The 13870-nt window shown below is 48.1% G+C and overlaps 1 protein-coding gene across 1 annotated transcript in view; it reads right to left on the bottom strand.

Moving 5' to 3' along the window:
* IGSF9 (immunoglobulin superfamily member 9) overlaps positions 1–12151 on the bottom strand; it is a 148872-nt gene extending 136721 nt beyond the window's left edge. Inside the window, exon 1 of the mRNA XM_082275661.1 lies at positions 12077–12151. The gene's annotated coding sequence lies outside the window, so the exon portion shown is untranslated. The remainder of the gene's footprint in view (positions 1–12076) is intronic.
* Positions 12152–13870: the final 1719 nt, after the last annotated feature.

The following is a 13870-nucleotide window of genomic DNA, read 5'->3' as shown; positions in this document are numbered from 1 at the left end:
AGTGATACTGCTTCATGCTTTACAAGTGATTGGAAGAACATTTGTTTTTAGGACCGATGTCTCAATACTACCCAGATACAGTTATAAGGACACCCTACAAAATGAATGCAGAGGCAAACACAAGGCTCTGGTCCGGAGTAAAGGCATTGCGCTTGCCGACGTCCTACGGGATAAGTGTCAGTGACTGCGAGATACAGTAACCTTGCCAGTTCAGCTCGCCCTGAAGGACAATAGTCTTGGGAAAGCTGATCAGGGCTTGACGAGGATTGAAAGGGTTCCAATATTTTTTTTTGGGCGCAGATTAAAAGAACATCCGAGCCACTGACAACACAGTTATGAAACCAAGAACGACCGCAAGGGAACCCTTCTACGGAAAACGTTGTGTAGGATTCCCATTGTAGATGAGCATGTAATGATCTATTTTATGATATAATAGACACATATACGGAGATAGAGGAGATAGATCAAGTTTTTTTTTTTTTGAGGAAGTGAATTTTTCTGTGGGGGCAAACCATCGTTTTGTGCATCTATTCATCGCAAGGCAATCAAAAACCGGACGAGGACTTGGTGGGTGTAGTTGCTACACAAACATTCTGTTGTATATGGAAACATTGTTTCCATATTTTTCATCATATCTATGGTGTGAGCACACAAAATTCTCATGTCTATGGATATGCTCTGAGTCAGAGGCGTAACTAGAACCTTCAGGGCCCTGATGCAAGAAACCATGAAGGGCCCCCCAGACCCCTGGCCGGGGCCCTTACCTTCAAGCCCAGGGCTCTTCCCACTAATCCTGGGGCTCTTTACACGCGTTGCATGGCCTTTTATTACGGTCCCGCAGCAGGATTCTTTCACAAGTTCTGCAGTGGGCCCCCTTCCTGCAATCTTGGGGCCTCCCCACAGTGGTGCAATGCCAGGGTCCGGTCGCAAGTGTGACCTTTGCGATCCTGGAAGTTCACCCACTGGTTTGCTCCAGGGGGCCCGGTAGCGATTGCAACCCCTGCAACCCCTGTAGTTACGCCCCTGGCTCTGACGGAGACCTGGGTACGAGTCCAACAGCCTTTCTCAACCTTTTCAACACAGAGGAACCCTTGAAAATTATTTTCAGGTCTCAGGGAACCCCTGCTAAAAATGACTAAAGCCCCGTACACACGTACCGATTGCCGGCCGTAAATATTCGGCCAACGTCCGATCGGCCGATTGTCGGCTTGTTAGTATGAGGATTCCGACAACCGACTGCGACTTTTTGGCCGAAAAAAATCTGGTGTGCATGCTATAAAATTTTTGTTGGCCGTCACCAGAACGGCCGATTGTTCGTCAGTCAGTACAGAATTCGGCCGACAACAGTCAGATGAGCAAGACTGGGCATGCTCAGAGAAGAAAAAAAACACGGAAAGTCAACCATCACATGACATCACTTCTGAAGTTGGCCAGTGCAAGTCTAGAGCACATTTCAACCAACAAACAACACTGGACAAAAGACGGCCGATCGTTCGGCCGACAATCGGTGCGTGTGTATGGGGCTTAAAGCGGAGTTCCAGCCTAACCGCACACTCACCTGTCCCACGGTCCAGCGATGCGCCGTCTTCTCCCTCTCTGCTCTGCCGGCATCACTGATGTGGGCACCCAGCTGTGACAGTTTGCGGCTTCACAGCCGGGTACGCACTGCGCATGCGCGAGTTGCGCTATGCGGCGTGATTGGCCGGTAATCTTCTGGGACCTCTGACATGTCCCAGAAGATGGCAGGGAGGGAGGGAGGGAGAGAGGAGAACTTCCGATCAGGGCGCCGCGGCGCTTCGAGCGGAAGTGGGAGCGGGTACCTGTCAAAACTAGGTACCCGCCCCCCCCCCCCCCCCAAAAAATGACATGCCAAATATGGCATGTCAGGGGGTTAGGACTATTTAAAGCGGAAGTTCCGCTTTTTTTGTGGAACTCCGCTTTAAGTCTACAACTTATGATACATTAGTGCGATGGTCAGTGGGATGAATGCTCCTCACACTTGTGGACATTGGGAAGAATTACCTTCTTCTAGATAGCTAAACCACTTAAGCCCCAGCCCTATTTCGGACACTTTTTGTTCACAAGTTAAAAATCAGTATTTTTTCCTAGAAAACTACTTAGAACCCCCAAACATTATATATATATAAATATATATATATATTTTTTTTTAGCAAAGACTCCGGAGAATAAAATGTCGGTCATTGCAATATTTTTTATCACACGGTATTTGCTATGAGGAAGGCGTAAAGCCGAAACGCGTCAGCATCTGTCATGTTGTCACCGCTATCCATGTTGGAATAAAGCATTTTATTTGGAAGAAGACTTTTCGTGTGCCGGCTTTATTCATATAACATTTGGTATTTGCGCAGCGGTCTTTAAAAACGCAATTTTTTTGCAAAAAATACGAAAAATCACATTTCACTGCATTTAAAAAATACTAAACAGTAAAGTTAGCCCATTTTTTTTTTTTATATATTGTGAAAGATGATGTCACGCCGAGTAAATAGATACCCCCACATATTACGGTTTAAAATTGCGCACACCCGTGGAATGGCGACAAACTACGGTCAATAGAAATCTCAATAGGCGACGCATTAAAAATTTTTTAACGGTTACCAGTTTAGAGTTAGAGTGTAGCTCTTTTTTTTTAATTATTGCTCACGCTCTGGCGATCGCGGCGATACCTCACATGTGTGGTTTGAACAGTGATTTAATTTGCGGCTCGACTTCCATATACGTTTTATTTCGTGCGCGAGCTAACGGTGACAGGGGCGGCAACATTTTTTTTTTCCTATATATTTAATTTTTTTTTAACTTTATTTCAGGTTTTTAAAAAAAAAAAAATCTGATCACTTTTATTGCTGTCACAAGCATCCCTTGTGACACCAATAGGCAGTGACAGGTACGCTTTATGGAGGGATCGGGGGAGTCTAAAAGACCCCAAACCCCTCCACTACACTTTCATGTATGCAAAACGCAGAAAACCGCATTTTTGCATACAGCCGTTTTTTTAAATTTGCTGCCTTTTTGCAGCAGAGTAACCCGGAAGTGACGTCATTTGACGCCGCCTCCGTGTTACGTCATCGGAGACCCGATCAAAGTCGCTTCCTGCTTAGATCGGGACTCCATCCAGACAGCGGACGCGCCGGCTGGGTGCTCGGTTCTCCTGATGGGACGGGAGGCCCGGGCAAAGTCACGGAAGGCGGCGAGAGGCATCATCCCGGTATAACCCCGCCGACGTAAATATACGTCACTTTGCGGTAAGTGGTTAAAAGATCAAAGGTGTCAGGGGGAACTTTTCTGAGAGGAAGAAATTGCTCATTGATCAAGGAACCCCTAGCAACCTCTGGAGGAGCCCCTAGAAACCTCTGGAGGAGCCCCTAGCAACCTCTGGAGGAGCCCCTAGCAACCTCTGGAGGAGCCCCTAGCAACCTCTGGAGGAGCCCCTAGCAACCTCTGGAGGAACCCCTAGAAACCTCTGGAGGAGCCCCTAGAAACCTCTGGAGGAACCCCTAGAAACCTCTGGAGGAACCCCTAGAAACCTCTGGAGGAACCCCTAGAAACCTCTGGAGGAGCCCCTAGAAACCTCTGGAGGAGCCCCTAGAAACCTCTGGAGGAACCCCTAGAAACCTCTGGAGGAGCCCCTGGAAACCTCTGGAGGAACCCCTAGAAAACTCTGGAGGAACCCCTAGAAACCTCTGGAGGAACCCCTAGCAACCTCTGGAGGAGCCCCTAGAAACCTCTGGAGGAACCCCTAGAAACCTCTGGAGGAGCCCCTAGAAACCTCTGGAGGAACCCCTAGAAACCTCTGGAGGAGCCCCTAGCAACCTCTGGAGGAACCCCTAGAAACCTCTGGAGGAGCCCCTAGAAACCTCTGGAGGAACCCCTAGCAACCTCTGGAGGAGCCCCTAGAAACCTCTGGAGGAACCCCTAGAAACCTCTGGAGGAGCCCCTAGAAACCTCTGGAGGAACCCCTAGCAACCTCTGGAGGAGCCCCTGGAAACCTCTGGAGGAACCCCTAGAAACCTCTGGAGGAGTCCCTAGAAACCTCTGGAGGAACCCCTAGAAACCTCTGGAGGAACCCTAGGGTTCCACAGAACCCTGGTTGAGAACCACTGCTATAGAAGCTTAAAGCAATAGCGGGAATCCTCCATGGAATTACGGGTGTGGAAAGGCATAATTATTTCTGTAATTAACACTTACAGGACTTGTCCCTCCCCCAGCCAATCAGAGGACAGTGAAAAAAAAAAAACACAGCCGACTGATGAGCTCCCCTCTGCTCTCTCCTCCTATCAGCATTCTCCTTGTTAGCATATGAGCACTGCAAGACATGTCGTTGGTAACTAGTGCTGCTTCCCCTCCCCATCACTAAGCTCTGCTGTATTGGGACTGCAAGGGGCTGGTATGTCTGGGTGGTCAGACGCTTGAGGAGACTCCCACCTCCAGTGAAGTACTGACTTAGGGGAGTGCAGAGAAGGTGACAACGCTGATGCAAATTCAGCACCTGTCACATAACGTTGTCATCCCTTCTGCAGGAAGAGTTGAATCTGTGAGACCGCCGGATTCCACCTATAACTGAAATATTGCCGACAGGCTGGTGCGAATGGCGCTCCCTTAAAACCAAACAGAGTCGGCTGGACCTTTAGACGCAGAACAGAGAATGAAACATCATCTAAACAGCAGAGCTGTACAAACGACAGAAAGACGAGAAAAATCGAGCAAATGCAACCATACAACACACAAATCAAATGTCTCTGCTAAAGCCACTGTGAAGAGCACCGCTAACCACTTTACTGGGAAGCAGGCATAAGTGAGAAGCCATGTCAGACAAGTGTCTGTGCAAAGAATGCAGCAGCAGGAGTGAGACTCAAGCAAGTTTCAACCAGTTAAAAAAAATAAATAAATAAATACTTTAACCTGCTCTGAGTTCCCGGGTCTGTACACCTGCTGTGCCCATTATGAGGGGTTCCCACCATCCCTGTGCTGAGTTCCCTGGTCTGTACACCTGCTGTGCCCATTATGAGGGGTTCCCACCATCCCTGTGCATAGTTCCCGGGTCTGTACACCTGCTGTGCCCATTATGAGGGGTTCCCACCATCCCTGTGCTGAGTTCCCGGGTCTGTACACCTGCTGTGCCCATTATGAGGGGTTCCCACCATCCCTGTGCTGAGTTCCCTGGTCTGTACACCTGCTGTGCCCATTATGAGGAGTTCCCACCATCCCTGTGCTGAGTTCCAGGGTCTGTACACCTGCTGTGCCCATTATGAGGAGTTCCCACCATCCCTGTGCTGAGTTCCCGGGTCTGTACACCTGCTGTGCCCATTATGAGGGGTTCCCACCATCCCTGTGCTGAGTTCCTGGGTCTGTACACCTGCTGTGCCCATTATGAGGGGTTCCCACCATCCCTGTGCTGAGTTCCCAGGTCTGTACACCTGCTGGGCCCATTATGTGGGGTTCTCACCATCCCTGTGCTGAGTTCCTGGGTCTGTACACCCGCTGTGCCCATAATGAGGGGTCCCTGCTGGACTTTATAGTCATTTTATATTATGGATAATGTAACAGAAGGAGGTGGACAGGAACAGAACCAGCAATGACAGCCGGGAGACCTGACTGGTAACCAGGACAGACAAGAACCCAGAAACAGACTCCGCCTACAACACAAATATTATTGCTGGGCAAACAGATCCATGAAAAACAAACACCTGTAAAGTAAAATTGTATAAAGTTATAAGAAATGGGAGATGACCGTTTTTTGGCGCCGGTCGCTTTTACTAAAAATATGTGAAATCTTTCTTAGGATACATTGCTGCCTCTGTGTGTTACACAAAATCACGGCTTCCTCTATCTTCTGCCACTTTTTTTTTTTTTTGCATAAAATACTTGTTTTGACCTTTTTTTCTCTTGTGTTCCACCTGCTGATCTCCTGCAGATTCTTTGCAGCCACTTGCCTACTTGCCTACATGGCCTTTCTCAGAGGCGGGTTAGCTGATGGTGACAACAGTGGACCATGCCTGCGTCGACAATGAGAACGCGCCCCCGAAAAGTTTACCTTGGGTTTAATAATGTTTCTATGAAAGATTGAAATACAATAAATACTAAAAATATGAAATTTGTCTATACATTTTAACTGTGGGCATGGGACACCCATAGATCGGTGTTTATGGAATGCCTACAGAACGGTGGTCTTGGGATGTCTATAGAACAGTGTTCACGGGATGCCTAAAGAATGCCGCTTCAAGGGGTGACTATGGAATGGTGGTCTTGGGATGGCTATAGAACATTGTTCACGGGATGCCTATAGAATAGGAGTCTTGGGATGCCTAAAGAATGCCGTTTCAAGGGATACCTATGGAACGGTGGCCTAGGGATGCCTAAAGAATGACGTTTCAAGGGATGCCTATGGAACGGTGGCCTAGGGATGCATAAAGAATGACGTTTCAAGGGATGCCTATGGAACGGTGGCCTAGGGATGCCTAAAGAATGACGTTTCAAGGGATGCCTATGGAACGGTGGCCTTGGGATGCCTTAAGAATGCCGTTTCAAGGGATGCCTATGGAACGGTGGCCTTGGGATGCCTAAAGAATGAAGTTTCAAGGGATGCCTATGGAACGGTGGCCTTGGGATGCATTTAGAATGCGTTTCAAGGGATACCTATGGAACGGTGGCCTTGGGATGCCTAAAGAATGCCGTTTCAAGGGATACCTATGGAACGGTGGCCTTGAGATGCATATAGAATGGGTTTCAAGGGATACCTATGGAACGGTGGCCTTGGGATGCCTAAAGAATGCCGTTTCAAGGGATACCTATGGAACGGTGGCCTTGGGATGCCTAAAGAATGCAGTTTCAAGGGATACCTATGGAACGGTGGCCTTGGAATGCCTAAAGAATGCTGTTTCAAGGGATACCTATAGAATGGTGGCCTTGGGATGCCTAAAGAATGCTGTTTAAAGGGATACCTATGGAACGGTGGCCTAGGGATGCCTAAAGAATGACGTTTCAAGGGATGCCTATGGAACGGTGGCCTTGGGATGCCTTAAGAATGCCGTTTCAAGGGATACCTATGGAACGGTGGCCTTGGGATGCCTAAAGAATGCCGTTTCAAGGGATACCTATGGAACGGTGGCCTTGGGATGCATATAGAATGCGTTTCAAGGGATACCTATGGAACGGTGGCCTAGGGATGCCTAAAAAATGCAGTTTCAAGGGATACCTATGGAACGGTGGCCTTGAGATGCCTAAAGAATGCCGTTTCAAGGGATACCTATGGAACGGTGGCCTTGGAATGCCTAAAGAATGCTGTTTCAAGGGATACCTATGGAACGGTGGCCTTGGGATGCCTAAAGAATGCCGTTTCAAGGGATACCTATGGAACGGTGGCCTTGGAATGCCTAAAGAATGCTGTTTCAAGGGATACCTATAGAATGGTGGCCTTGGGATGCCTAAAGAATGCTGTTTAAAGGGATACCTATAGAATGGTGGCCTTGGGATGCCTAAAGAATGCAGTTTTAAGAGACGCCTATAGAATGGAGTTTATGGGATGCCTATAGAACGTCAGTCTTTGTGATGCCTATATAATGGTGTTCATAAGATGCCTATAGAACAATGTTCCCGGGATGTTGCCTATGGAACGCCATTCATTGAATGCCTATAGAAAAGCAATCTTGGGATACTTCTGGAACACAGTTCACAGAATGCTTTTAGAATTGTGTGTACGGGGTGCCTATAGAACGATGTTCCTGGGACACTGTTCAGGGGATGCCTGTAGAACAGCAGTCTTTGTGATGCCTATATAATGGTGTTCATGGGATGCCTATAGAACGATGTTCCCAGGATGCCTATGGAATGGCATTTATGGGATGCCTATAGAATAGTGTTCATGGGATACCTATATAACACTGTTCATGCCTATAGAAGGGCAGTCTTGGGATACCAATGGAAGGCCGTTCATAGAGTGCCTATAGAATGGAGTTTTATGGGATGCCTATAGAGCGGCAGTCTTTGTGATGCCTCTAGAAGGATGTTAATGGAACGCCATTCATGGGATGCCTATGGAACACCGTTCACAGAATGCCTATATAATGGTATTTATGGGGTGCCTATAGAATGGTATTTATGGGGTGCCTATACAACACCGTTCATGAGATGCCTATAGAGTGATGTTTTTTGGGAGGCCTTTAGAACTGCGATCTTGGGTGGGATGCCTTGCCTATAGTATAGCATTCACGGGATGCCTATAGAACAGCAATCTTTGTGATGCCTATGTAATGGTGATCATGGGATGGCTATAGAACGATGTTCCTGGGATGCTTATGGAACGCCATTCATGGGATGCCTATAGAACAGCAGTCTTTGTGATGCTTATATAATGGAGTTCAAGGGATGCCTAAAGAACGATGTTCCTGGGATGCTTATGGAACGCCATTCATGGGATGCCTATAGAAAAGCAGTCTTTGTGATGCCTATATAATGGAGTTCAAGGGATGCCTAAAGAACGATGTTCCTGGGATGCTTATGGAACGCCATTCATGGGATGCCTATAGAAAAGCAGTCTTGGGATGCCTATGGAACACCGCTCACAGAATGCCAATGGAATGGTAATTATGGGGTACCTTTAGAATGATGTTCATGGGATGCCCATATAACACCATTTATGTGATTATTATAGAGAGGTGTTTTTCGGGAGGCCTTTAGAACTGCGATCTTTGGGTGGGATTCCTTGCCTATAGTATAGCATTCACGGGATGCCTATAGAACGGCATTCAAGGGACGCTGGGAGGGGAAGCCGCTTGTCAGAAGCTCTGAAGGAATCACTACAAAAAGTCACGACCTCATTAAAGGTCAAGGATCAAACCCCTACAAAGGAAACCTTTCACTTTTCCCCTTTCAAGTTTACAAAGTGTGAAAATTTGCTGGTAAAAGAAAAAGTTTAAGGCAAGGTGGTATAAATAAAATGCCCCCCCCCCCCCCAAAAAAAAGGGGGAAAAAAAATTTCCAAGGGAATTTCTCCGTGATAGAATTAAAGTAAATATAAACCCAGTCACTAAAACCTCATGTTTAAGTCATTCCAAAAGTCGTCAATCTTAAGAACTCTAAAACTTTCTTTAAAATACAGTGATGCTAACATGATCAGACACTTCCTGTTACAGGGTGACAACGCTCTGTCCCCGTCTCCCAACTGTGCTCCTGCGTTGTCACCCTGTCACACCAGGAAAGCCGCCATAAGAAGTGCATGTGGACCAGAAATGACTGCAAAGAGGCTGCAGGAGATGAGAACAACGAATTTAAAAGTGGTGAAAAGTATTTCTTTTAGGCAATTAAAGGTTTAGCTTTACTTTGGTTTTAATCAAGCTTCCTACATAGTTACATAGTAGTTGAGGTTGAATAAAGACGATAGTCCATCCAGTTCAACCTGTGTACATACAAAAAGTTTGGTACTGGTATGGTCATCGACTTAATAAAGCTTTTTAACAAAACATTTTTTTTTTCCCGCAACAAGAAACTCTGTAAAATGTTAATATTTTCATTGTAAAAAGCAACATGTTATATAAAGGCAACAATGTATCGTTTAGGGGCTGCGGTGTCACTGGGCAACATTCAAACTGGGTGGAATAGGTTGGGCTCACGTGTGGAAAGTGAGGAGGTGGGGGGGGGGGGGCGTACCTACTTTTTTTTTTTTTTCCCCAGTGTCGGTATAATTTAAATATGTATGTATTAACCCCATAAGTGCTGGGTAGAGTTCCCTGTAGTGACCCCCCTACCCCCACCTGCTCAGGCACCACACAACTCCGCCGTTATCGAAAAAGGCCAAATCTAGAAGCTGATCCCCTTTTTTTTCTGGGGGGGGGGGTTGTCCAAGGGTATCTGGCACAGACCGTTCCTGGTTGGTCCCCCCCCCCCCCCCTTGAAAATAAAAAAGTGTAGGGTAGTCTAAGTGTAGGATGTAGGGTAGTCCAAGTATAGGGCGTAGGGTAGTTCAAGTGTAGGGTAGTCCAAGTGTATCCGGCACAGACTAGTGGTGGTGGTGGTGGTGGGGGGGGAAATCGTACCTACTTTTCTTTTTTCCCCAGAGTCGGCATAATTTAAATATGTATGTACAAGTATTAACCCCATAAGTGCTGGGTAGAATTCCCTGTAGTGAGCCCCCTACCCCCACCCGCTCAGGCACCACACAACTCCACAGTTATCGAAAAAGGCCAATCTAGAAGCTGATCCCCCTTTTTTTGGGGGGGGGGGGGAGGGTAGTCTAAGTGTATCCGGCACAGACCATTCCTGGTACCCCCCTTGAAAATAAAAAGGTGTAGGTAGTCCAAGTGTAAGGTGTAGGGTAGTTCAAGTGTAGGGTAGTCTAAGTGTATCCGGCACAGACCATTCCTGGTACCCCCCTTGAAAATAAAAAGGTGTAGGTAGTCCAAGTGTAAGGTGTAGGGTAGTTCAAGTGTAGGGTAGTCTAAGTGTATCCGGCACAGACCATTCCTGGTACCCCCCTTGAAAATAAAAAGGTGTAGGTAGTCCAAGTGTAAGGTGTAGGGTAGTCTAAGTGTATCCGGCACAGACCATTCCTGGTACCCCCCTTGAAAATAAAAAGGTGTAGGTAGTCCAAGTGTAGGGTAGTTCAAGTGTAGGGTAGTCTAAGTGTATCCAGCACAGACCGTTCCTGGTACCCCCCCCCCCCTGCAAATAAAAAAGTGTAGGGCAGTCCAAGTGTAGGGTGTAGGGTACTCCAAGTGTATCCGGCACAGACCATTCCTGCCCCCCCCCCCCCGCAAATAAAAAAAACAAAGAGCAAGGAGGGCGCTACACCCCATCGCCCGAAGCCCAGACCAAATCCCATTACAGACAAAGTGAGGCCTGGGGATTTAGAGCCCAGGAAATGCCATCCCCAATAGTCCCCATTGTGGTGACACCGCCGTAGAAGGGGCCCCCTCGAGAGCCGGCTCCGTCTACTGGAAACATTGTTACCCTGATTAGGCCATTGTCACCCTGATTACGACGCCGCAGTCAGCCGTGGCTTATCTCCATCGTAAAACCTACGACAGTGAATGACCCCCCCCCCCCCCCATTACTCCCCTAATGACTAATTGCCAAGAAGAATAAAAAATATATATATATAATAAAGAGAAAGAACGCCGAAAAAAAACAACAACCCGGAACTGAGTGCCCTGTAGCCCACAATGCAAGACCACCGTCATTTGTCCGTCAACCTGCGCCCCCCCCCCCCCCGCCCCCATAATTTCGCATGACCCCTTCCCCCCCCCCTATATCAGCCTGTGACCTTGACACGCCAAAGCACCCCACCTACTAAATTGCAAGCTCTGTGGTCAAGAAAATATAAAAGTTAGAGGGCGTCAGGTGTGGTGTGGTGGAGGTGGTGGTGGTGGTGGTGGTGGGGGGGGGGGGGGAAAGTGGGTTTATATTATATGTATTAAAAAAAAAAAATAGTAGTTTATAAGTCCTTCCTATAGGGGAGTCTTATCCGCCACCGCAGGAAAATGTAAAATTTATTGTGCCGTCGCCGTCAAAGAGAGCGGGGTACGCCCGAGGCCCCCGAGATCCGGACCCACGAGAACAGGATTAAAAAGGGAAGCGCGTTTCACGGTTCAGAAGGGTGGAAAGGGGGTGTGGGGGGGGGGGGTCTTTTATAAGGATCCAGAGGCCATCTGCCTGCCAGACCACCGAGAGAGGAAAGAGAGAGAAAAAAAAAAAATTTAAATCCCCTCAACACAAAGGATCTTCCCTGGCTCACGCCGTGTTTTGGGGGCCATCCAGCGTACGAGGCTAAGCCAATGACAGCATCGGCGAGGAAAAAAAAAAAGGAAACGTATTGGTTTGTCTCCGACGGCACTGAGCAGGTGCAATCCTTGAATTTTCCGGAAAAAAGGGGAGGGATGGGTGGGAAAAAAAATAAATAATAATAAAAAAAATGATCACATTTTTGGGTTTAAAAAAAAATAAAAATCAACAAGTCCGTGGACTGAGAGCAGCCTGGTCGCGTTGTCAGCTGCCACATGCGACGCGTGTGCCCACCCAAGGGTTAAAGAGAGGGTGTACACAATGCAACTGGGCAGCGCCAGCTTACCTGAAGGTGCGGGCCCAGTCGACGTCCAGGATTCCAAGCATGGGCAAGGGCGGACGGGCTCAGGTTGAAAGGAGGAGTCCACTGACGGCTGAGGCCGGGCTGTCAAGGGGGGGCATGCAGGTGTTGCCCCCCCCCCCCCTCTCTCCTTCGTTAAGAGGTCCACCCAGTACCTGTTGCCGGTTAAGGGGTCCAATTGCAAAGTGGGCGCGCTGGCGGGCGCCTCCCTCCTCCAGAAGCCCCCCGCGGGCGCACCCCGATACCGCTTTCCAGTCCTCTGCCGCTACGGCGGCCGGGTGCTCGCTCCACCAGTAACGACGCCCTCTGGCACATGTGGTAGTGGCACCCCCCCTTACGCCCTGCAGAATGCAACACCCGAGAGGAGGGACGCAGGATTGGAGGTTGGGGGGCGTGTAAAGGCTTGGCACCAAGGCTGACACTCTTCTAGGCTCCTGTGTGTCTGTCTGCCTGTGTCTCTCTCTCTCTCCCCTGAATTCCCCCTTCTCCCTCCTTTCTAAGTCTCTGCCAGCCTGCAACTTGCAAACATAATAGTAGGAGTGCCCCATGATGCTCTGGCCCACCCACTCTTTCAATCAAGCGCCCATTGTTTCCACAGCAACAACCAATGGGGGCCCTGGTTGCCAGAACTGCCCTCTGCCTACCTGCCTTGATAGGAGAAGCCTCTGCAGCCAATGGGCTCTGTGCACTGTGCAGACTGGGATGTGTAGTTCCCGGGCCAAGCTGGCCAAAGGGGGAATGCTGGCTGTCACTCTGGCTCCACCTGCTGGCCGCTTTGGTGTAGTGCACCAGAGAGGAGCACATGTTCCATTCATTTGCGCTCATGTTTACAAATACTGATCTAAATTTACCCCAAATCCCAAAAAACTATCATCTTCCTCGGGTTTCTGTTGTTACTGATATGTTTATAAACAACTGATACATATTGGGGGAGATTTACTAAAACTGGTGCACATAGAATCTGATAGAGCTGTGCATGGTTTCAAAGCTTAATTGAACAAGCTGATTGGTTACTATGAACAGCTGCAGCAGATTCTGAGGGCTCCAGTTTTAGTAAATCTCCTGTATGGAGAGCTGTTTATTTTTCATGTAACCATTTTATTGTACAGCCATATACGTTCAACTGTGCTGATCTGACATGCACCCAAGCAATACTCATATACGTGCGCTCAGCATGCACCAAAACCAACATCCAACATGCATTAAACATGTGCTCAACATGCACCCAACCAATACTCAACGTGCACTCAACGCACGTTCAACATGCACCCAACCAATACTCAACGTGCACTCAACATACGTTCAACATGCACCCAACCAATACTCAACGTGCACTCAACATACGTTCAACATGCACCCAACCAATACTCAACGTGCGCCTAACATACGTTCAACATGCACCCAACCATAACTCAACGTGCGCTCAACATACACCCAACCAATACTCAATATACACTCAACATGCACCCAACCATAACGCAACGTGCGCTCAACATGCCCCCAACCAATACTCAAAATACGCTCAACATGCACCCAACCAATACTCAACGTGTGCTCAACATGCACCCAACCATTACTCAATGTGCACTCAACATACGCTCAACATGCACCCAATACTCAACGTGCGCTCGATTTATGCTCAACATGCACCCAACCATAACTCAACGTGCGCTCAACATACACCCAACCAATACTCAATATACACTCAACATGCACCCAACCATAACGCAACGTGTGCTCAACATGCCCCCAACCAATACTCAACATACGCTCAACATG

Source organism: Pelophylax lessonae (genome assembly GCF_965119305.1).
Source record: "Pelophylax lessonae genome assembly, chromosome: 13".
NCBI classification, from domain to species: Eukaryota; Metazoa; Chordata; class Amphibia; order Anura; family Ranidae; genus Pelophylax; species Pelophylax lessonae.
This window is presented reverse-complemented; position numbering and strand designations above follow the sequence as displayed.